At 33.0% G+C, this 25,535-nt stretch overlaps 1 protein-coding gene across 21 annotated transcripts in view; it reads right to left on the bottom strand.

Moving 5' to 3' along the window:
* Positions 1–25,535, bottom strand: part of LOC148601680 (activated Cdc42 kinase-like) — a 136,873-nt gene that overhangs the window by 49,097 nt on the left and 62,241 nt on the right. For 20 of the 21 annotated variants that reach the window (XM_088555640.1, XM_088555644.1, XM_088555641.1 and 17 more), the window contains one exon: positions 14,114–14,161. The gene's annotated coding sequence lies outside the window, so the exon portion shown is untranslated. Of the gene's footprint in view, positions 1–12,510; positions 12,797–14,113; positions 14,162–25,535 lie in introns of those variants that run through there. The other variant, XM_088555646.1, reaches the window with a different exon arrangement.

Here is a 25,535-nt window from a genome sequence, read left to right as displayed (position 1 = left end):
AAGGGGAAGATGCGGCTGACCCCAACTATACACCTACTGGTCAAACAGTACATTTCCTTGGTTTAAATATACCCATAACCCAATTTATGGGTCAAGTAAGGTGATTCCTCAATTTTACTGACAGATTTTTGATATTTTGCACTCAAAAATAGGCCATCATACAACATTCATTGAGAAATAAAATTTAGGTGAGCAGATTGACAAAAATTCCAGTACAGCTACTAACTATACAGCCTGAGTCTAGTGAATTTGGTTAGGGCTAGAGGAAATCAAAAGGATGTTGACTTAGAAGAAATGTTGGAATTAATGATTTATCAGCAAGTACTGTATCTTAAAAATTTGTTTTGACATATAGTGGCACCATCCTATGCTTTCAAGCAATGCATGCCTGGTAATCACCAGGAATGCAGATACCAACTAACTTATATTCATAGTAAAGAATAGATTTAATTTGATAGATTCAAGAACAACTGTAGAGGTCCACACACTCATGAAGTGAAAAGATGAATTGTAGGGTAGTAGGAGGGTCTCAGTAATTACTAACTTCTCTTTGATGTGTTCATACTGATGGGGCCATTGTCCAAAAGCTGACATGTGATACACATGTAGTCCCGAAGACATCATGGGGCAAATCTAGTCCAAAACCAAACATCAGCACATCGTGTCCCAAAGTCTACAACTGGCATATTAAGTCCAAAAGCCAATATGAGGTACATCTAGTCTCAAAGCCAACATCTAGCCCAAAAAGACAACTTAGTCACATTATCTAAAAATTCATAAGGTAAAGAACACAGTCAAAAAGGATAAATAAATTGCTTTCATGCACTTCATCAATGCTATAAACTAATCTTGATTACTCCTTTAAAATGCTTCTCTATAAAATTATTGATCATGCATATTTTCTTTTCAATTTGGCTAAACATGGCTGATTAACTCCATGTAAAAAAAATTATTCCGGTCATTGAGTTTATTATACCCGATTACGTCACCTCTTAGATAGTACCCCCTTCAACACCAATTGTGGGAACAATGAAGTCTCAGTCAAAGGAATTGTCCAATGATGTAATGAAAGATCCTAATAAAAGATCAATAGCTCAATTCTAAGTTCCTTGTGACCTCCAAAGTTTAATCAATATATGTGATTAAAGATAACAAAGAGCTACTCTTATAATGTAAAACCCTCTTTAGGATAATTGATTGGAAAGAGTGAATAACCAAAATATTATCAAGAGTGCCAAAGAACGCCAAGATTTAACAAGTGTGCGGAACTTGTTCCCTGTACGAGTTAAATCCTCAACTGTTATTGAGTGATAATATTTTTGTTATTCCAGATAACCAATTGATTGTTCTATTCATTATATTTTCATTATGAATTTTAAATTCTTTGATTGGTGGATTGATATCAAAGTTGTGACGTTTTGGCAGAGAAAGCGCGAGAGTGAAATTACCGAATTTATTTCACAGTGTGAATTATCGAAATTTATTACACTGGGAACATTCGATAAAACACTGCTATCTATATAATAAAATGTTATTATTGCAGTACATAACTCCTGTACATCAATCAAAAGTCCTAAACAGCCTCAGAGAAACTTTTAAGGTTTGCCAAGTCTTTTTTTTTCAAAGTCCTTGATATCTTTCACCATAAAAGTCCATGTCACTTGCTGGTTTCTTAAATATAGATTAAGGCACTTAAAAGAAGAACTTCTTTAACTGTTAAAAAGCTAATATCACAGCATGTTAAACCTCCCCTGACCAACTCACAAGAGGCAAGTAAAGAGTGCATTGGGCTGGTGTTAATTATTGAGAACTCTCCAAGACCGTTAGTGCTAATTTCCTCACCAGTATTGAAATGGCACAGGACAATACATTTTATCTATCTAAAACACAAAAAAAAAATTGTCAACTAGACAATTCACTTTTATTATTGAACCAATCTGGCTAGTGAAATAGTAATTTTTGTTGAAATTGGAAGTTACTTCAATATTTGGAGAGAAGAATAAAAAACAAAGATTTCACACACTATACCATAACTTCTACATCCAAATGAGTTTCTTTGCAACAAGGCATTTAAAGCTTTTACTTCAAGTATGTTCAAGTGAAAATAAGTCTCTGCAAAACACAGTTACTTCCCCTGTTACAAGGACTATAAAGGACGACCTAAAGCCAATTTAAAAGGGATTTTTTTCAAGCAACACTTCAGTAACACAACTCTCTACTTCACTCTGCTTAAGATGCAGCTTAAATGTATGTATAAGAAAAGGAAGCTGTATAGTAATTCAATCCATTTCCTTTTTGAGTGCATATTTCCTTCATATAAAGTGTAATTATTGAAATATAAACTTTATAAAGCTTGAAAACCTACATGTAAGTTACATAACTTAAGATATTAGATTTATGATCAGATATCAAGTACACATAAACCATGCATCATATACCACACAAGAATATTTCTATCCCCTGTAGGCAACTTGTTGTGCAGTACTGCCATGAATTATTGCAAACACTCCTAAAGGTATAGAACATTGGAGTTTTAGTGCTTTAGTACCAACCATAAATTCTGGTAATTTGTCCGCATTAAGTGTAGTTTTACATAAAAACAACACTTTTAGCACTACGCCTTTCTGATTTAATTCAAACCTTGGTCAGCCCTTTGAAAGCATTGATGAGAAGTTCAATGATCAAACAATCCCAGGAACATCAGAGAAATTATAATACACTCAAAATTAGATTAAGTCATATCACCATAATGCTACAAACCAAATTTCAAATCAATCCACCACAGGATTTCAACTTGTTTATTGCAAAAAATTAAAAGGAACATACCTGCCTATAAACAGCAGTAACCAAACCTAACAAACTGCATTAAGCCTAAAAAAATAATATGTCTGTTTCCTGCTACCATACTTACCCTGGCCCTCAGGGTAGAATTATGTGCCTACCCTAAACATTTTATGGCCATTTTGGCTAAAGCACTGTTTGAGATTGCTTCCCCATTAACTCAATGTAAAATGGTTTTCAAAAATAAAATTATTATATTAAATGAATTTATTTCCCTACCTTCAAATTCATTTTTTCTTTCTTATAACAGGAAACATGACTATAGTTTTTTTGCCTGATCGAAACAAGAATAAATAAAAATATAATGACAGATTTATAGGAAGTATAAGATAGTTCCAAAGAATCCCTAAATTTGGAAATTATTCTCAGCTCTGAAAACATCTTAAAAAAGGAACAAACCAATGAAATTTGATCTGTCAAGAATGGAAACTGGAGGAAAGATAAGTATAGTATGTTCAAGAAAAACTAAAAGTTTCTAGTTTCCAGACCACTCACTAAATAAAAACATCTAAAATAATATATCTCCAACATTCCAGAATTGTTTAGGTAATGTAAAGGAAATATGTATGGTAAGCATAACAAAAGTATTTTCTATCTCAATTGGGGTCTGTTCCAGATTTTTATCAATATCAGCATCTTATGTGACATGTATTGTTCAGCGAAGAGGAAAGGTTTGTGTTCTGTCATTAAACTTGACACCAACTTTTTGACAAGATGAAACTGAACCCTGTTATTTTCACATCACTCATCCCAAAGTGTCGTACCAGATTATCATTATTGAGTCATCCAATCCCTCACATACCACAATAGTATGTTCTATCTTCTTTCAAAAGAAACAAAAATTTGTAGACTTTTCAAATCTTTATAACTTTTGGATTTGATCAAAGTTGAAATAATTTAGGGAGAATTCTAAACTAGTTATGAAGGTATACATTAACTAGATTACTGATCTTATAATAACCAGAATTTGCAGCATAGAAATGCTGAGTGTCCTAATACAAGTAACCGGAGCATCAAAAAATCAGAGCACTGTTTGAGAAGCCCCAATGAATACAGCGCTAAAGATGTTATGTTTATTTCTTCCTGTGTATAATGTCGTTATGGGCCAGCTGCAGCCTGTCCTGTGGTGTGAATGTTGACTCCTTGTTGTTCATTGAAGACCAATGTAGGTGGGCTTGAGCTGACATTTTTCATCCTGTTGGGGGCTGTCGTTCCTTTGACATATTCACCATATCCATTCTAGTTATATCATCTAGACACAACAGACTACCGGTACAGGAATATCAAACTCCACAGTTCCTTGTCTCCAGATAAACATTACATCTACAGTGCTGTGTTCATTCTGTCTTCCCAAAAAGCTCCATGTTAGCTGTGTTAGGATACATGGCATGGATAATATCTACTGTGAGCAGACTCACAGCAAAGAATTAAGCTAAGCTTTCACTTGGATTATTTTTATGGAGTTATCTCCCATTTTCAACTAGATAGGGATTTTGAAATGCTTATTTTAAATTTTTGCACCTGATTTTCTTATTGTTAAAGTCAAATATCTTCTCACAATGATCACTGTGTTGGGAAAGATGCCACGTTCCTCGCACGTTAAAGAACCCTGCTGGGGTATTCGATAGGAGTAGGAACCTTTGCACTCCGCCACAGGAGGCTAAATTGCCTGACCTTACCCACCCCCCTTTTCCAGTGGCAATCAAAATTTGTCGACCCTATTATTCTTGTGACCCATCCTTTTTTTTTCATTTCATGTTCATTTTATCATCCATTTCATGTTCATTGTCTGAATATAGCTGAAATATTGCTGCTCTGACGTTAAACCCCAACAAACAAACAAACAATCTCACAATGATCATTGTTTCTTCATTCACATCAACATATACATTTTTATACTAATCAATTAAATATACATCTATTTGTTTTGGACCAGTTGACTATTTGTTGATGGTTTGAAAAACAGGCAGACTGACATAATCCTTGTCAATTCAGCTCAGACATACAAGCCAAGCTGCTGTGTCTGGAAATTTGCATATCTTGGGGGTCCTAACAAGGAGAGACAAACTTGAAAATTTTACATTCTTATGTCTGCTGGAGTAGAGTTGAACCTGAAAACTTGCAATTTAATGCCTTCAGGAGTGCAGACTAACAATTAAATAAATACTCTTTTTTATATTATCTTATATGACACTATACACAAATGTATGCAAGTATGAAAGTACATGTTCAAAATTGTAACAAAATGATACAAGTTTCCTTCAAGAGCCTCATTGTTGACAAATGTTACTCCACAGGTGTGCACCCCTTTAATGACTAAGGTACTGTTGCTGAAATCCTGATATTTACATATTTAATGTAATGTCTCATGTCATAAACCATTTATCTGTAAGGTAGTCTGACACTGAACAGACAACTGGTTTAATAGACAACAAATCCTTGTCTCCATTTGGGTAATATAGTCTATAAAAGGACAAATATAGAACACAATCCCATCAGGAGTTACTTCAGTTGAAAGGACTGTATTCAGGGTAGAATGCATGAAGTTTGCAGATTTCTGGCCATTCAGGTAGTTAAATTTAAGTTGAAATGAATTCCACTGCAGTGGCCGATAGAGAGAGAGCTTTATGTAAGAGGGGCCCCCACGAAGTGAGTGTTTTTCACAATTTAACACACACAATTTTTCAACAAGTTTTTTTCAAAGGGGGGTCGGGTGGAGATGCTGGCTCCACTATAACAAATATAGAACATGGTCTCATTAAGAGTTGCTATAGCTGCAGGACATTTTCAGAATGTATTAAGTGACTACAGATTTCTAGCCATTTAGGTAGTTTTTAAGTAGTTTAACTTTGATTGAATAGGGTTTGTAAGTCTCGTTCTAGTTTCATTTTCCTTTCTGAAATTTCCAATGTAGAACGTATTGAAATCTGACAACCTATCTGCATCTTATTGTTTACTTTCGGGTTCTCAAAATGCTGCATTACACATAAAAAATCTTCTTTTTATGCTTTTCTTAACATTTTTATGGTGTAAAACTGGATATTGTGTAATTTGTAATCACTATTTTTACACAAAAAGACATTTTGCTTTAAAATACTGAACTCAACGCTCTCTAAATGGCCAATCTCCATGCAATTGAATGGTAGACTAGGACCCAATCTCACAAAACAACGAACTCACTTGACAAGCCTTATATACCCTATTGTCTTAAAATCTAATACAGGTAATATGTCTGTATGTCTGTATGTTTATCTGTCTCTGTCTACAAGTGGCTCAGTCAGGTTTTGGTGTATGTAATGTTTGAATCAACCTACAGCAACCAATTGTCAAAGGTCAAAATTTACATCAATAATTTATATTTTCAAAGCAGTTTTTGATATTTTTACAAGCAAAATCCACAAAAAGGACTTAATTTTGAATTACAATCATATTCATTATTGTTTCTTGGAATCAAACAAATTTCACCAAGATTTTGCATCTTCTTTGACTAATAAGTGGATAAAATAGGGAAAAAAAACCAGACAAAATTCCTAAGAAATAAGGAAGTTAGGTGTATAGATAATATGATATGTGAATTAAGTACCAATCCATATAAAATTCAGACACTGCCTATTGTAGAGGTCATTCATGGTATAGAAAAACCGCTTAAATAAACAATGCATTTTTGGTCTACATTACAACTTATACTATAATTTTACTTCTGTATTAAGATCAGTATTTTTGAGAAAGCCACATATTAATCTCCAAATAAAATCAACAAAATTAAACCAAATCAAGAAAGATAATTCTTGCTTAGCGCCAATACATAATCTATATCATTTTTATCTCAAAAGGGCAACATTGAAAGCCAAATTAAGATTGGTTTGATGTGGTCTGAAACTGTTTCTGAAGTAGAAGTGAGGGAGAATTCAGTGGGTTTTTGACATGCATGAATCACCCTCTGCCTGATCTTATAAAGACTGATACTTAATTAATAATTTAAAATTAAACATGGACCAAATTCTAATAACGAAATAACTTTGCAGACTTGCAGTCTTCTGTAACACAAATTAATATCTCAGACACCCAGCAACCAGCTCCTGTGGGCCTCTCTCATCAGATAGAAAAGATTAGTTCATATGTTCATATACTACTTAAAAAGAAATTTATACTTAATTCTAACATATAAAGGTGACAAGATTTTAATAAAAAAAAGAAACCTAGAAAACCTGGTAATGAGTGGAAAATTAATCCATGGAGATGAGCATGACTCAGAAGGGTATAGGTCAGACAGATTTTCAAACTTACTTTCATGAGTGGAAAGGCCTGGACTTTTCTAAGTTTAAAATTTAACAGTCTACTTCAGGAAAATCAGTCCACATAAATGCTGATTAATGAAGTAGACCTAGGTAAGGGACATAACTCTTGGAATCAGTGATATGTTTGTATCATATTCAAATTCACCAAACCTATCAAGCTTTCATTTGGAACAGAATGAAATCAGTCCAAGTTTGATGCTTACATGAGATTGATGTAAAATGCTAAATACAAACGTTCCAATGATTTGGACGAGTGGTATCCCTTAACCTAAGTCTACCTCCTTTAAAGGTTTAAGATCCAGGTAAATGAAATTTTAAAGGTTTAGTTCATAAATTGAGGGTCTCAGACCTCAGAACACCACTTATCTGGACCCTGACAGGCAGGCATTAAAGCATCTGACATCAGCATTAAGCACAGACATGTCAGAATTAACCTTAGAATATAAGAAAAGCACTTAACCAAGGTTTGAGAAGCAAAAAAGAAAGCTTATTTGCCCTTATCCCACATACAAGTAATTACAATAATGTCAAGCCTGATAAAGGGGAGTAACAAAGAACAGACTGAATGAAAGAACATCACATATGAATTACTCATGAATAGCTGTTTCAGTGTATCCTATTTTTATAAACTCACATTGAAAACATTGCATTGATTTTTTCATGAAATGATAAACCCAGTTCACTATGTATATGATACACTACGACCACAATTTCGACCCAAAATTTCTCTGTGTAACCTCAAAAAAGAAACTATCCTTTATAATCACACAAATGCACTATTAGACCCCTAAAAAAGGATGAAGTCAGAAATGCATATACAATCATGATATAATTGATTCTAGTCTGTGAGGGAAGATAAAGTGTTGATTTCTAAAGTTTTATGACTAACATTTTTCCGATGATTAGTGTTGCATAACAGAGAGTTTCTAAAGGTGGTATTTTGGTATGCACCTTATGGTATTGTAAGATTTATAGCTATACATGTAGTAATAAAATATTTGATTAATTTACTAAAGATATAAAGACAAACCTTTTGGAGTCTAACTGTATACATGTACATGTAGCTCTAGAAAATGTGTCAGGTAAAAAATTATGTTTAAAGCTCAACACTTTTCCTTAAAAAACTGAACAACATAACATGTATTTTTACTAGTATATAAATCCATGCAGCATTATATCTTACATTTGTATAGAAAATACACTAATCTTTTAATCATTTTGACATTGAATAAGGTTATACAAGCCATCTACGTACAGTACATATGGCACTAAAGCTTGACCAATCTTTTCATTTCCAATGTACTGGATATCTGTCAGTGCTTTATTGTTTTGAATTTTTTTACAGAGAGTAGGTTTTCTCTTTATTAAATAATAACCTGATGAACTTCCATATTTAACTGGACATTGACAAATTTAGATTAAAATACTCATGAAATGATGAAACAATGATATCTATGCTAATTGTCCTGTTAATTACCAAAAACATTTAATCAGGTAATGATCGTTCAATTACAGGAAGACCAACTCTTTTTACATAAATTAACTATATTACTCCCAGTAAAATAAAAATAATAATAATACAAAAAAAAACAAAAAAAACAACAACTGAAGATAACTATAATTCAATTGGAAGTTCTTTCCACATGAAAAATCATATTTCCCACAAATGGAAGTAAATTTCATTGATTTCCCAAACTTTTAAATAAATATAAAACCTCCAGTTGTAAAGGAAAATGGGAATTAAATTCAAATGTTTCCTTAATCAAAAATTACACTTGACAGTATAAAGGAATTCTAGAGTCCTGAAAAAAGTTTGTCCAATAAGTGCCATCTTCCACCACGAAAAGAGAAACTTTCACAATCCACATTAACAGCACTGTACATTGGAGACAAAATAAAATGGTCCATTAACATCTCTTTCTTACCATCTTCACTGAATTTATCAATACATTTTAGAGCAATAGACTTTGGAATGTAAAGAATTTCACTGATATAAAAATCAATACTGCAGTAAAATATTCAACAGTTGGTAATTTTATTGATCATAACATATCCTCTTTAATTGGACTGGAACATAACAGATGCTACAGCATCATCTTACAACCAGAATAAACCAGTGGTTAGGACGGTACAATTTAAGGAAGGGCCACTTCTCATCATCAAAATTGATATGAGAGGGATGCATTCAACTTGTATTTCTCTCCTGAGAAGCAGAAGTTGGGTGACTTCATGCTTTGTGTCAGTAGATAAGCCAAATATAACAAGTCTTGTTTCCTGTTCCCAGTAAGAAATAGTACGGTAGGTAGGTAGGGAAATTATTTTAATTTTCAAAACCATTTTACATTGAGTTACTGTGAAAGTACTTTAATTCTTGGATACCAATTTTTGTGGGTCAGGGAAGAAACACAAGTTCGTGGAATCATGAATTCATGGTTTTGAAGTTTTCAGTATATCCAACAATGAGAATCTACTATTTGTTGGGAACCAAATTTTATGGTTTGACCTACTAACAAAAACCATAAAATTTGGTACCCCACAAACAATAGTACTTTCACAGTAATGGGATTGTTTCCCCCGGTGTCATGCAATGTGTTGAGAATACATTGACTTTCACTACCAATACCAATCAGAATATAAACACAACATTCCACTGGAACACAGGCTGAAAACTTGTACTTTAAATACCAAGATAAGCAACACTTAAATTTAAATTAAAAAAGATAACAAGTAAAACACATAACAGTCCAAGCTTCAAAAAAGTATTTATATCTACAAGTAGCTCTTCAGTAGGTGCTTAATATAAACACCCAGTACTCTAACTGTAGAAGTCAATGAAATGAATTAGGAAGGACCAAAGTGTTCTATAATCCCTAATAAAGTATAAAAACACATTAATCTCACTTCAATGCCACCTGTAAACAGCTATACAGTAAAACCTGTATTTACTGAACCTTAATAGGTCTTGGATTATTTTGTCTTAAGTAGCATGACAGTTCATGGATAACAGTTTAAGTAGTACTCCAGCTTAGAATCATGCAAAATGTGATTTACAGGTAAAAAGCCTACATATTTTTATTTTTGATGTTTTGTTTGAAATGCCATAGTAAACAGAAATTAACATTCCATTCTTTAGATAACCTGTGATCTTGGAAGATAAAAATTATGTAGAATGCAATGCAGATTTCAAAATTAAGGGAGATACCTCTGTAAATGGCACTCAAACACAATAGAATCTACTGGATTTTCAATGTTGATTATCCCCTCAGAGCAGACAGATCGGAATGAATAAATACACATTTCATAATTTACACCCATAAAACAACTTAATTACAAAAATAAAAATATGTAGCCTTTTCTGGGGTGTATCACATTTTTTCAGATTTTGCACGATTCTTACAAAGACAGCTACTTAAATATTGTTTAAATAGCAAATTATCTTATGCATTTCTTAATGAAAGCAGTGCTCAATGCATCAAGCTTCAAGTTTAACTTAGTGGTTTGTAGGGCTCTAGAACTTCCTGAGCCTACTAGAATGTCCACTCTAATATGCCATATATTTTCATTCTGTTTCCCTAAATGCCATTTCCTTTTTTACCAATCAAAAAATAAATCCTGGGTATTTCAAATGACTTGGTCCATAATTCCACACTCAAGACAAACTCACCATCTTTAAACCTCAGAAACATTTCAAACTGCACAGATGATCAGATCATGTGGAACTGAGAATTTGATTCTGTATATAAGTAAAAAGTTCTTGAAAATAGCACTATAGACAATTGTACTGGAGAAAATGAGTTGAGAAAAAAAAACTGAATGGATGCCAAACTACTACTGTATAAAAATTTAATGAATGAAATTGCTAAAAAAAAAAAAAAAAAAGAAAAAAGAAATGCAACATTATTTCCACAAAACAAAATTAACACAAGACATACATACATGACTGATTCCATATCACCTTAATAGAATTCTATCTGCAGGTATTAAAATTTCTGTGTCTTTTTTAAAAATTAGGGTAAACTTTGTGCAGAAACTTATTGTTAAGGTTTGTACAGCATTTACAAAACATGCCTATGTTAACTCAAACGTAAAATTTCAGGTCTATAGGACAGGGCAAAAATACACTAGAGATCTTCCTAGCAATCACTTTCAATTTTAGTAATTGACAGAATACATTTGTAAAATTATTGTTGGCTTCTTAAATAAAAAATGCCAGTTTATTCTTGCATGTTCTATGAAATAGGCTTTTACCCTAAAAAATCATAAAATCTATCTAAACCAAATATTTTTTAAAAGTCACTTTATATCGACTTAAAACAAGGTATTGTTTGAAATTGGATTTATTTTGGAATTAAAAAAAATGACCAAAATAAATTTGTACAACTAACCCTTACTAAGAGTGTTAGTCATGCTGGGATGGCTAAGGGGTAGGGCTAGGAGGATAACAAAAGTCAAAGAAACTTACTAACCCCCCCCCCCCCCACCCCCCTAAGTCATGACAGCATGACTAATCCCCTAAGTAGGGATAAGTTTTATAAATAATTTTTTCACATATTTTCTTAAATCCAAAATAAATCCAAATTCAAGTAAATGCCTTGTTTTAAATGTATACTGTATATTGTTAACTGATCACCTGTCTAAATCAAACCAATCTTACAATCCAAACAGGGTTTGGTATAGACAGGTTTCACTGTAAAGTCGATAATCAAGCTGGACACATCTATGCTGTAATACAGGTACATGTATCTTGGGCTAAGGTTGTTTAAATTTACATAAGTCTATATACATGTACATATACAATTAGACTTTGGGTAGACCAATTTTCTTGACACGAAATTCGGTTCATTGGTTTCAAGAGAACCTGCATGGGTTACAGAATACTAAGACCCAAAAGATCAGTTATTTCAATAGAGCAGACATTTAACCATTCATCATAGTAAATGCTATATGTAATCATGGTAAATTTATACACAGTAACAACCAAATTTTCATGGACATGGTCATAGGTTTGATGGACCTTTAGAATCGATGATGGTTTAAAAATACTAATTTTACACAATCTAGTTTTTTCTTAGGCTTCCCAGCCAAAAAAGAAGAGTGCTTTGCAAAAAGGTAGCATCAGATTCAGTTCAAAATCCTTGCTTCAAAATCTAAGTGTCACAAGCTGCCTTGCTGGATCACATGATTTTGCCATCATATTTATAAACATGCAAATTTATTTTCATTCTAAGTTCAAAGCATTTTAGAAGTTTCATGTTGCATGGAAATACCAAAGCATGAGTTAGCTGGAAGACAGGAAAACATATTTCTTACACTAACCAGTTAATAAAATAAGGTCTTTTAAAGTCCTAAATAGATAAAAGTGTTTTCCTACCTTTCTTGTTCAAATAATCCAAAATAAGTTAAATCCACAAAATGTTAACAATGAATATTTACTTTAGACATTAGCAAAAAAAGCAAGGAATTAATTAGTCCAACACATAATCTTATTGATTTAGATGGCTGATCAGTGGTTATCTCCCATAAAAAATGTGTAAACAATATGATCATAAACAATCAACAAAAACAATGTTCAAAGGAGATATTGTCATCTAATTCAGACAGGTAAAAACACCAGGTATGATCACAGAGCCATTCCACTATACATCTATTTACATATATTTTGACATTGATAAGTAGTCAAACATTTAACTGAACCAGACACCAACTCGGACAGAAGCTTAGGGACTGTTTCAAAGAAGTTTTTTAAGACATCGATTCCATTGAGTGGTTAATTTCAAAGCATGTCTATTGTCCTTTATTCGAAATTGCATTTAATGTCAGGTTACTTTTGTCTCTAGATTAGAAAAGAAAAGTGTCAACTTCACAAAATAGAGTGGTTTATATTGTCTGAAGAAACTTGATACTGTTTTAATTAACCTGGCCACACCACCAAGAAAAACATCAACTATTTACCTGTAAATTTACACCAGTTATTAGCACATCATTCATACTATGGACCAAATCAATTATTTTATATACCTCAGGGCATCATTGTCCATAATTCTCGTTAAAATTGTCCACATATTTGAGATTACCACACAGCAATACATCTTTTATACTATTTTTCGCATTATCTTTCATGTGAAGTACTACAACAATGGCAGAATTGACTTTTGTAAAGGAAAAATATTTCAGACATGAAAATCTGGACCTCAAACTAATAGCAATACAATTGTATTGGCCCTGGGTTTATATTACACCAATGATGACCTTCAGTGACCCCAAATAAGTCATGATGACCTTGAATTTTCAACCCCTAACAATCAATATACACTTGTATGTGAACAGCTGAAGCTATAATCTTAAATAAGGCAGAAATTTTGTTTATGCTATATGAATACAAACCCCAAAGCAGACTAGACTAAATACATACATTTTGTAAGCTGCAGATTCACATGGGCAAAACAAATAATTTGAGTAATGGCTAAAACAAATTACTGGTGTAACCACAGGGGTTTGTATAAGTTGTGGTTTGAGGTCCTGGACCCTCAATATATATGACCTTAGACTTTTGATTTATCATTTACCTGGGTTTCAGACCTAGTAATTAAACCCATTTTAACTGACACTTTCTTGAGGGCTTACAGTTTTCACCAATTGGTCCATTGATTTGAAATGTGGGGAAGTCATGGACCTTCCACTCTTGAAAGTAAATTTGAACCCCTGAACTAAATTATCATCAGACCCTTTCTGTTATTGAAATATTACCAACTGTATAGGCAGATCCAGACATTTTGAAAAGGAGGGGTGCTAGCCAGGGTTCCGCAGAAAAATAGGGGTGCTAGGACATTATTTGCCATTTTTTGTCAATTTTACACATGAAAATGAAAAATTTTACAATAAAAAGGGGGTGCCAACACCTGCACTCTCTGCCTGAATATCCCACTGAACTGAAATTTATATCATATACTACAATGTTCAATAACAACACATACCTGTGTTATGTTTTTATCCTTGGTTGTCAATTCTTACATATCCAATACCTGTAAAATATAAAATTAATATCATTTTGATATGATTCATATTATCTGGTTCAATGATCCTATTGTACATAGCAATTGACTTATCTCGTTAAAAGATCAAAGGATTACTTCATGCAGGTGAGATATTGGTATGGTTTCTCAGGTAATCTTTTTTTATCTTGTCTTTTGCAAAGAGTCTACTCTGAGTGTCTTTTTAAAGATGTGTCATGACTTTTAGATGCACCTACTTGTAAACACTAGATGAATATTTCACTAATGGTACAGCCTTCATGAAATACTTAATGGTATAGTTAGGGGTTCAAATTTGCTATTGAGGATTGAAAGTCCCCAACCTGGGACTTACACTTAAAATTTCGTGGTTAAGAAAGATTCCTGAATTCATGAATTTGATACATTGATCATACAAGATACTTCTTGAAGTCCCTTTGTATCAATTTTAATGTATTTTAACCTGGGTATACTGAACTCCTTTCTAAACTGAACTACTTTAAAGTCCAAAAGGGATTCTGTTTAGACAGCTTTCATTGTACTATATAAACAATGATACTTTCACAATGAAATCTGAACCAGTTTTTTTTCTTACATTACATACATACATACATACGAGAGGGATGAAAAACCTAATAAGTCCATACTTCCCCATCATGTAAAAATCACTCTGATGAAAACTTCTTTCACAAGATTTTTACAATAAAGTTGTAAACTGAAGATTTGCAGTTGCCATGGATTCGCAAGCATCAAAAATAGCAGAAAAAACTATAAACACCTCTATAAGTTTCAGAAGTTCAGCTTTGATATGCCCATCAATACTAATGGAGGGAATGATTATGTATAATGAACCTAATCTAAAACTTGTGGAAACAAAGTACTGGTCAATGGCCCTTAGGACAGATTGGAGATAAATTGAATCAGACTGAATTAGGGGCAGATAACTGTTGTTAATGTCATTATCAAATCAAAATCCATATACATGTATAATGCTGTGTCCCAGTTTGGATACTAGGATTCATATACACTGCACTTTCATAATTATTTATCATACTTCTGAATTACATGCATTTTATTATTCAACAATGTATAATTGTATACATAAAATCTCTTGAATGCAAGTCTTTTCTATGTGTATATTACTAGTATGTCATGTTGCTTACGAGTGATATGTTTTGCAAATGCTCTAGCTGTTTATTTTGATGCAATAAAGTTTCTCTTTCTAAATAATTTTTTTTTATAGATTTTAGCATATAAAAGCATGCTATGGTGTACATTTGTTGATGTTTTTGAAATTGTTTGATGTCAGTATTTGCGATACTATTCAACAATGAAAAATACTTCTAATGGTTTTGGAGGATACATTCTATCACACATTAAAGCTCTACAAACATGAAAGTAAGTTTTCCCTTTTCCTGAGAAGAACAAATACAAAAATTCACAGGTGTCAGGAAACAGAGTTCAAGGAAGGAAGGAAGGACAAATATAGTATGAATAATCAAATTAACAATAGAAGTAAAACTACTGGTTAAATATACTAAAAAAAGGGCATTAATGGAACATTAAAAGATACCCTGCCAATTAATGGTGAAAAAAAGGGGATGGCAAAAAGTTAAATTAACTTGAAAACTGCAATATGAATTTTGCTAAGAATTGAACTTAAACTATATTTCATGTTACTACACAACTGTGCTAAGTTTCAAAAAATGCAATTGATTCTCTCTCGTTTTCATCTGGAAACCATCAGGGGACAGACAGACGAACAGACACACAACTTTTCAGAGCCTTGCCACTTTGCTTAGTGGGGTATTATCTATACAAAGGAAACACACTGCTACATGATTGATTGATTGTTGGGGTTTAACGCCCAATCAGCAATATTTCAGCTATATTCAGGCGATGAACATGAAACAGATGATAAAATGAACATGAAATGATGATGAAATGAAAAAATGGGATGGGATACTAGGATAAAAGGTCGACAAGTTTTGATTGCCACTAGAAAGAGGGAGGGATGGGTAGGGTCAGGCAATTCAGCCTCCTATGGCGGAGTGAAAAGGTTCCTACTCCCATCAAATACCACAGCAGGATTCTTTAACGTACGAGGAACGTGGCATCTTTCCCAACACTGTGCACCACTATAACTTGCAGTCAGGTTTTCCGAATTATAGCCTGACAACCCCAGCATGTAACACGCCAGGAGTATCCCATTCACCACCTGGGGTACACAACCCAGTTGCTCTGTGGGCAGAGCGCCCGCAGCTAAGGTTCTGAGCACTATTTAGCTGCCTTTTACAACAAGCTCAGCGCTGCTGCAGGCCTATTCTTATGACACCCAGACCTGCACAGGGCCACACTGTTACAAGTATGTAACTTATTGTAGTACAGGTGTAGATTCACAGGGAGCAAACATGGTACAAAATAAGAAAGAAACGATTTTTGCCTGAAATATACTGGTAGTTTTTTTAATTACATGTGCCAGAAAATTTTGGACTTGCTCTGGTCTTTTTTAATTTTTCCCTTACCTGCAATCCAGGGTTTGTCCCTTTTAAAAGGACTTTAATACTAAGGACCAAGTACTGGACCATGGCAAGTTTGTACAACACAATACTTTTCTCAGAATTACTTCTATTACCGTAAATAAAAGATTTTAGTATGTTCAATTTTTCCCAAATTGACAGTCTAGTTACTTATGTTCTTGCTACTCAATACACCCAAGACAAACATTTCTATGCATCATATTCTATAACAAGATAATGGAAAGACCAAGATGACCAAGCTTTAACATGAATCTAAACCTGACAAAAAACAACCCAATTTATGATACTCAAAACACAACCCAATAGTGAGTCACATGATTCTATGAAATTATGAGAATTGATCCCAACAACTACTACCAAAGTATCTATTGAGTCAAGACCACAATCATATCGATAAAAATTTCTTTTGGGTACAGAAGACAAAATATTATACCTCATTATTTCTAAAGCAAATCTCATATTCGATGTGATGTCACACTTTTTAATTAATTTGACTGGTTAAATTGACAGGAAGCCATTCGGAACTACCAAGTTCATCTGCCAAGATGTTAAAATCAGTAGAAATTTGGGATCAAAAATAAATCTAGAACAAGAATTACAAGCCCAATTAGTCCTCCACTCAGACACCATTACATGTATCAGTCCAAATCTCTACAGACACCATCTACTCACTCAAGACCCCATCAAGACAGCTTTACATTAATCAAGTGTTACCTTTATTGATGTTTTACCTGAACAGGTAAATGCTAATTGATCAATTGGTCAGATTAGCTGATAATAATCTTGACCACTAGACTGTCCAATTACCATAATTGACCACTGAGTATAATATTCAAGATAATTCATAACTATGTAAATAATTTAAAACTACAATTGATGTGAGAATGAAATGAAACAATAACTTATCATTCAAAGACAGAACTAATTGTTTGTTTTAATTCACATAAATTGCATACTGGGTTTATAGTTAAACTACATTTGTAGATAATTCAGAAATAAATGCGTACAATTAAATCAATTCATGTTTTCAAAACAAAAGTATCAACCAAACAATGCATCCACGTGGCAGGGGGATTTCTCATGGTCTGTTACAGTACAGCTTCTACATTTTTTTCTAATCTTTTGAATGTGGAATTTATTTTTTGAGTTCAATGAATGCCTTTCACTGAGGATTTTTGTCATGAGTGGAAATACAAATAAAAGAGGTCATGACATTTTCTTTGGCACTGTAAACTAGCCAATCTCGTCCCTCTTTCAACTTTCTTGTAAAGTTCTTTCATGACGATTGTTCTTTTCGTAATTGTGTTTTTTTTTCTGAGAGGCCTTTTAATCAGATTTTGGGGCATTAAGCTGCTTGACACAAACAGACGACTCCAATTATGACTGCTGGACATTCTGATCGCCAAGGACGTAAAAGAAGTCAGACTACCAATCTTTTGTCAATCAGGACCAATAAGCAAATGCTGCTCAAGTGACCTTAAACAGGAGAGCAAAATTGTGACGTTTATATAATACACATGGGGTCCTAAAACACCAGACGTCTTTACAAAATATGCAGTACACAGGGAAATCATTTTATCATAGTCCTTTAAGACAGGTTATTTTTAAATACGGTTTGATTGCACTGCAAACTTCACACAATTTGATGATACAATTAGCCTTAATTTACTCTTCCCACTTGAAATATATTTTTTTTAGTTTACTAGATTAATCACAAGTTCAAAGCAAGTGCTCATCTTTAGATTTCACCACAGACTAAACATATCCTAAAACCATAAATGACAAAGGTCTGTAAAAACAACATTGAACAGCAAACAGTCTACTGAAAAAATAAGCACTTTAATCAAGAGATGTACCTAATACACCAGAATGAACAGACATGTTTATGTTACTTGATGACAATCCATATTTTTAAGGGTACTGTAAATGTATTAATTTTCGTGAATTTTGCCAAGTGAACATATTCGCAGGTATCAATTTTCCTGTTTAAAAAAAAAAAAATGATTAGTGTTATGTAGTGTTAAAAATCAACTATGCGTGTACTATTTTTCACGGTTTTCTGTCCACTGCGAAAATAGCGAAAATTTGTACGTTTACAGTATTTTAGGAAAATGATCCAAAAAACCCTGAACTTTGTCTGAATTTAACATAGGTAGTGTGGAGAAATTCACAATCTGTAAAAGTGTTATTAGCTGTCGAAATTCATAGAAACTATGGGGAATCAATGAAAGTAAACAGATTTGAAGTGCTTGTCTTCAGCCACTCACCATTAACTTTGGTTGAGTAAAAAAACAAATTCAGGCTGATCAAATGATGTGTATAATCATTTTTTGGGGTCACTGGAACTTAATATATAGAGTTATAGAGTTCCATGGAAAATTTAGAAATGCGCTAGTTCTCAAAAACTTTCAAAAACAGGACTGAAAGGAACCTGATATGCACAAAGATAAATTTGCTCTGAGAGAATATTTTTCCCATACAAGTAAAAAAATGTGTCAAAAAGATGGTCACCAAATACCAGTACAATACATGACAAAAACTTACAAAATATGAACAATAAGTAATGTATATCTTTTGAATGAACCAAAACTCCCAACAGAATCAGAAATTATAAGTATCAAGACCAACTTTCTCACCTAGTATGATTCCCAAGAAAGAGAAAATGCCATAAAAAAGCAACCTGACCCGTCTAAATGTACCAAAAACTCCCAAAAGAATTAAGAGTTTAAAAGCACACAGAACATTCTCAGTGTACTATTCCCAAATGAGTGAGAATATGTCATTGTGATACATAAAAACAATCTTCATCATCTTAATGCACCAATAATGTCAATAAAATAAGAGATTGAAAACTACCAAGACCAATTTTCTCACTGAAAAAGGATCCTTAAACAAGTAAAAAATGCATTGATAAAATATACAACAGTAACTTGACTTACCAACCATAAAAAGCCTATGTATGCATCAAAACCGCCAACAGAACTGGAAATTCAAAAGCATGCAATAAGAATATTTTTCTCACAAGATAAGATCCACCCCCAAAAAAAAATGAAAAATGCATTAATGAAATATACAAAAGCTCTTTTGAATGTACCAAAATTCCCCAAAATAAAACTTCAAAGTTTCATAATAATTGTATCAAATATTATTCATAAACTAGCAGCGAAAAATGAATAAATAAAATATAACTTACCAAGCATAAACAGTATATATCTTCTGAATGTATCAAAACTCCCAATAGAATTAGAATTTTAAAAACCCCAAGACCAAATTTCTCACAAAATATGAACCCCAAACAAGTGACTGTTTTCAAACAACATGAATACTATACATGACGGAATACATTAAGTTATCACAATAATACTCATGTCAAAGCCCCTTGGTCATTTGATGTCCACAACAAAATTATTATCAATGACAATTATCATATTTACAAGTGATATTACTGTGTACAACATGCATACAGATCGATTGATATGTACGGTCCGATGTTGAGAACCACCATCCATGAATGTCCCTAAGGCAACCATCATACACATGTTAAACTGGCTGTCACACAAGGTCAAATTTGTGTCCTTAGTGAGACATTTTTGTCTAGAAAAGTGTGAAAAATAAGATATAAGGAGTTAAATTTACTCAAGGCAATTGACATGCAATGTGTGGGATCTACAGTATAGCAATCAAGTTACTTCAGGTAGTGCTTTTGGTTACATGCCTTTTTATCTTAATTGGGTTACCGTTCAGCATTTTTATCAGTTTTGGTGCATTGTATAATAAGTTGAGGAATCTTGTGATTTGGTTCAGAAATACATGACATACATGTAACTGCCCAAAGATGGTTCTAACCATTTAGGTTACCAGGAAGGCATTAGTTTTGGGGTCACTATATGATTAATTTTTACATTCAGGGGTTGGGAAGGCTAGAGGCTATGGTCCATTTGCCCTTTCTGACTGGAAATAGTCCCTTCAAATTGGGAATACCTTTAAAAAATCCTGATAATGGCCAATTTTAAAAATGATCCCTCCCAACCACTGTTATATGTTGGTCTTGTGAGCCCTATATAGCTTATCAAGATGGGAACAAAGTTGGTGTCAGTACATGCTCCCAGCAAAAATAGAATTGAATAAGATTGTTAATCTATTCTAAATTTTTAACTGATTAAGTGCCATAACTCATAAACTGAAAAAATTAAATACACCTAAATCAAACATGATATGTTTTTTTGAACAGGACAAAGAATCGCCCTCAAGTCGAAACAAAACTTCCATAAATTTAACCTGGCAAACAAAAATTCAGAGAAAGAACTAACAGACCTAAAGAAAGACTAGTGAGCATCACTAGGACTATACTTCATATGCAGCTAACAAATGGTTACAGTCCTATCCTGGGGGAAGGGAGCAGGACCATAACCCTTGGATGGCAATGATATGTAAACCCAAAATAACAAACATGCAACTATTTGTATTGAAGGAAGTCTATTGCCTGTCTATTCCTCATCTAGTCATATAACATACAATTTGTGTTGCATAAATAACAAGAAATCTGTGAATAATGACTCACTAGTGATACCCCCGCTTTCAATCATAATATAAGGAAAATAAACAATACCCCCACTTTCAATCCTAATATAAGGAAAATAAACTATGTTAAAATTTCATGCCACTGTGATCAGTAGTTGCTGAGAAACCTGTGATGCAAAAATTGTTATGGACGGAAACAAGGATGTGTGGACAAGGGTAAAACAGTATACTCCCTCTACTTTGGATTGGGGGTATAAAAATTCCAATTTACATGTAAAACATGGCACAACTATGTAGTCTTATGTTATAAGACTATTTTCTCCTCAGCGTGTTGTTTATATCCACTTAAAGAACATTTATTACTTTGATGAGTATTTGGCACTCATACAAAACCTTGCTCAATTTTTCAAATTAATTGACTAAGAAAACAAATGAAATTGGCAATTATTACAGCCCATTAGAATAACAAACCTCCAGTCTGCATCCTATCAGTGTTTGGTTAATCTGGGTGTGAATAGGAACAAAAAATGCACCCAGATAACACTGATTAATTGTACTACATTGCAATTATTGAAACATGCCTGCAACTATTTTCAGCATGGCAAATTATTGATAGGTTAAAAAGCCTTGTTTTACTGAAAAATTGTTTGTCTGCAAATAAAAAGATTAATTTATAAACCGAAGTCTCTAACTTACATGCACTGTTTTTGAATCAACAAAGTGCATACTCAGGAATCCAAGTACAAGTAATAAAATTGAGATCTGATGCAAAATTGTATGCATTGCAATTTTTATGCATTTGTACAATGGCTACAAGAATTTATTATTTTTGTGGCCTTAAAATAAATTGTGGACTGAGCTAAATTAGCAGTACGGCTATACACTTCAGATCTATGGAGACATGAATTCTAAGCAATATGTGGTCAGAAATGACACAAGCGTTTGCCAGCATGCAGACCAAGAGGAGAGAACATCTAGCAGTACAAAGTATTAAGAGACTGCCCATGTAAAAATCAGGCAGATCCTATGATATCAGTGGCACAGGGTAAATTTTATCCCACTGAATCGTTTGTTCCAATGTTATTTATATACCATTTGTATGTCAAAAAGTACAAAGTTCCCTACTAAAGCAACCAAATAGTTCTCAAATAAAAGAGTTACCCCCCTTTTTTCAATGATTTTTTTCAAAGCTTTCTATATAATTTATATCTCTTTGATCATTGCAGTTATTCCAAAATCAGCATTCAACTTTGAGAAAGGGCGTATCTGTGATATAACATGGGCGAACATTTTTTGAAAACTAGTCATGTGCCATCCACTGCCTGGCTTTTGCCTGGACACCCTCTAAACATCACTGACACCACAATCAGATCTTTATGATTATCTTTTCAGCTTCTAGTAGTTCAAAGATCCGAAACATTTTAGTATAATAACAGGGCCTAGTCTAGACAACAATGACAAGGAGAAGTTTAAGTAAATTCAGTTTGAAAAATAATAATACATGTACTGACATTTTTGTCTATGTATCACCCAAACTTCTCCCTGTAAAAGACAAATGGGATAAGTGAGCACAAACAAGGAGAAATTTTTAGATTAAGCCCTGTGATAATTTTTGTACTGCAGTAACTTATTTTACATGTTACCATTTTATATTCTGTGGGTATCAGACCACTGCTTAACTGAATAGAGACTGATGAAAAAAACAACAAATGAAATTGACAGTGTAAGTGTCCATACCCATTAGAAATGCATGGACAAGAGAAAGATAGATTTTAAAGCTTTCTGCATTTTCATTTTTCAGTTCAAGACTTCCAGAACAGCTTCATTTATCAAACAGAAAAAAATACATGTAGAAATGATGTACTAGAAATCATTTATAATCTACATCAGTTAATGTCAATTTGCAAAAACTTACTACACCTATATTATCTTGAATCCCTTTGGGGTAAGTACATCGTCTAGTAATTACTGGAATAACAAAATAAGATACAAATATAAGTACCAGGTGTTCTCAATCATTGCATTACAAGTATTTACTTACCTAAAGCAAGGTACTTGGAACTTTTTCCAAAATTCTGAAATTTGGACTTACACTATCCTAAAATTTGTTGTATGATTCAAGCTCTTCTAAATTTAGTAGTACATCAGATTTTTTCATTTATTGGATATTTTTGGCCATGAAAATGACACCAAAAATAAATGAATTTTATGATTTTTACTACATGTATATTCTTGGTACTATGGAGAGATTCACAATCTATTGAGCCAAATTTGCAGTCAAAATTTGTAGAAACTCTGAAAAATCCATAAAGGTAAGAACCTATCAAGAATTTTTTGTCAATTCAATATAATTACCCATGCTGTCAAGTTGAAGTAACCTTAAGCTTAAGATGAGTATAGAAGCAGAGAATCCATAGGTATCTCAAAGCCTTAAAAATTAACCCCAAAGGTCATCAATAATTCAATTATTTCCTGCCCAACCAGAGCTGCTATAGATATGACAAATGAGACCAGATGGTCATATGTTAAATACATTACTGAATAGACAATGAACTTTGTACAATACTTGTTAATTATTTCAGAGATTGTGGAATTTAACACATTTCCTCATGATTCAGAAGTGACAATAGGCTAGCTTATAGACTAAATTACTATTCACACCCATGAGTTTGGGTTAAGTCACCCTGACAAATACTGATATCACAATCTACAGACAGGATCAGTTCTACACTAGGGCAAATGAATTATTGAAATTAACAGATTTCAAGTATTACTTTAACACATAGGATGATCCATGAGATAGTCCAGCCCCCTTTTGAAATTGAAATTTTTCATATGAGTATAGCAAAATAGAAAATACTAAGAAACAATGGAAGTTTTTTTTGAGAATTTTCTTTTTTAAATAATATTTTTTCTTCAGATATATGGTTAAAGGTTTTCAAAACTGAGAATGAAGCACACATTTTTTCACATTGCTTAGTGACAAATTATTTTTCTAAAATTCTTTCTATTTGGAAAAAAACTTAAAAAAAATCCATAGCCCCAGAAAATCAAATGAATGTTGCCTTATCTCCTATGTCAATGGCAATAGAACTCATTATTGTCTTGTAAGTTGCCCTGACCTCAGTAAACAGTAGGAGTGATCAGCTCTATTCTAAACTGACATGACTGGGTAAATATTCAAATTGAAATTAACCAATTTGCACCATAATTTGGCCACAACAGTTTATTCACAAACAAACAGATGTCAACCTGTGACCCCATAATGCCATAAGTATACCTGGATCTTATAGATTACAACACATTATTATCATTATTAAATTATGTGATGAAAGAATAATGCTAGTCATCCTGCGCTTTTCATACAAGCAAAAAATCAACAAAGGTCTGTGATTGTTGTACCAGAATGCAGTAAACTCTCCAGTATCAGGTATTTAACTACTCTCAGGCACAGATTAAGGCAAGGGCCATATTTCCCTAAAATTGGGGGAAAACTGTTTTTTGATTTTCTCAAATTCTACCTCTGTAATTTTTTTTGCCTCACTTCTCTCAGCTTTTTGTTCTATTAAAGCCTCCCCTAACTTGAAATCCTGGATCCACTCAGACTCTTGATTGTTCTGCATGTCAAGTTTCCTTGATCATATATTTACATGTTTGCAAGAAATAATCTTGAACTTAGTGCTTCTCGATGTGGAGAGGGGGTGGTGGTGCGTGCAGTACCTTTTTATTGGAAAATTTGTTATTTTCAAGAGTAAAATTGACAAAAAATGGTAAAAAAATGTCCTAGCACCCCCTTTTTCTGAGGAACCCCTGCCGACTTGATCTGCCCCTGTATGCAGTGTTCCGTGCAATCTCTACACTTTTCACGAAATGATATTATAAAGGTTGTAGAGAAGATTCCAGTCATGAAAGGGAGAAACATGACCAATGATTATGCACTATTAATGGGATGCATTGTGAATGATTTAAACTATTACTGTGAAGATCAGTCTCATTTACGATGTAAATGTATAAAACCTTTACTCAAAGTAAATATATTTTTTTTTGTATTATAACAGGTAACAATAAAAAAGAAGGCTTTGTTCAATCATATTCAGCACTTAGGCTATCAACTGGGAAATCATTTATCTTATTTGGAACAAGTTAGTGCCAATTTTGCCTCTTGGAAGCAGACTTATTTAAAAAAAAAAATTAAAAAGAATCATATTACCTCTTCAAATTCAAGTATGAGGAGTTCTATATAGGAAGTTTCAAAATAATGTGACCATATTACCTCTTCAAATGGGAAGTTTCAAATAGTTCTGAGTAGCCAAGATGGACCAAAA

This window comes from Perna viridis, chromosome 12, assembly GCF_037379345.1.
Source record: "Perna viridis isolate PV_CMFRI_1.1 ecotype Kerala chromosome 12, ASM3737934v1, whole genome shotgun sequence".
In the NCBI taxonomy this organism is placed as follows: Eukaryota; Metazoa; Mollusca; class Bivalvia; order Mytilida; family Mytilidae; genus Perna; species Perna viridis.
The sequence above is the reverse complement of the archived record's forward strand: the minus strand, read 5'-3'. Positions and strand labels throughout refer to the sequence as shown.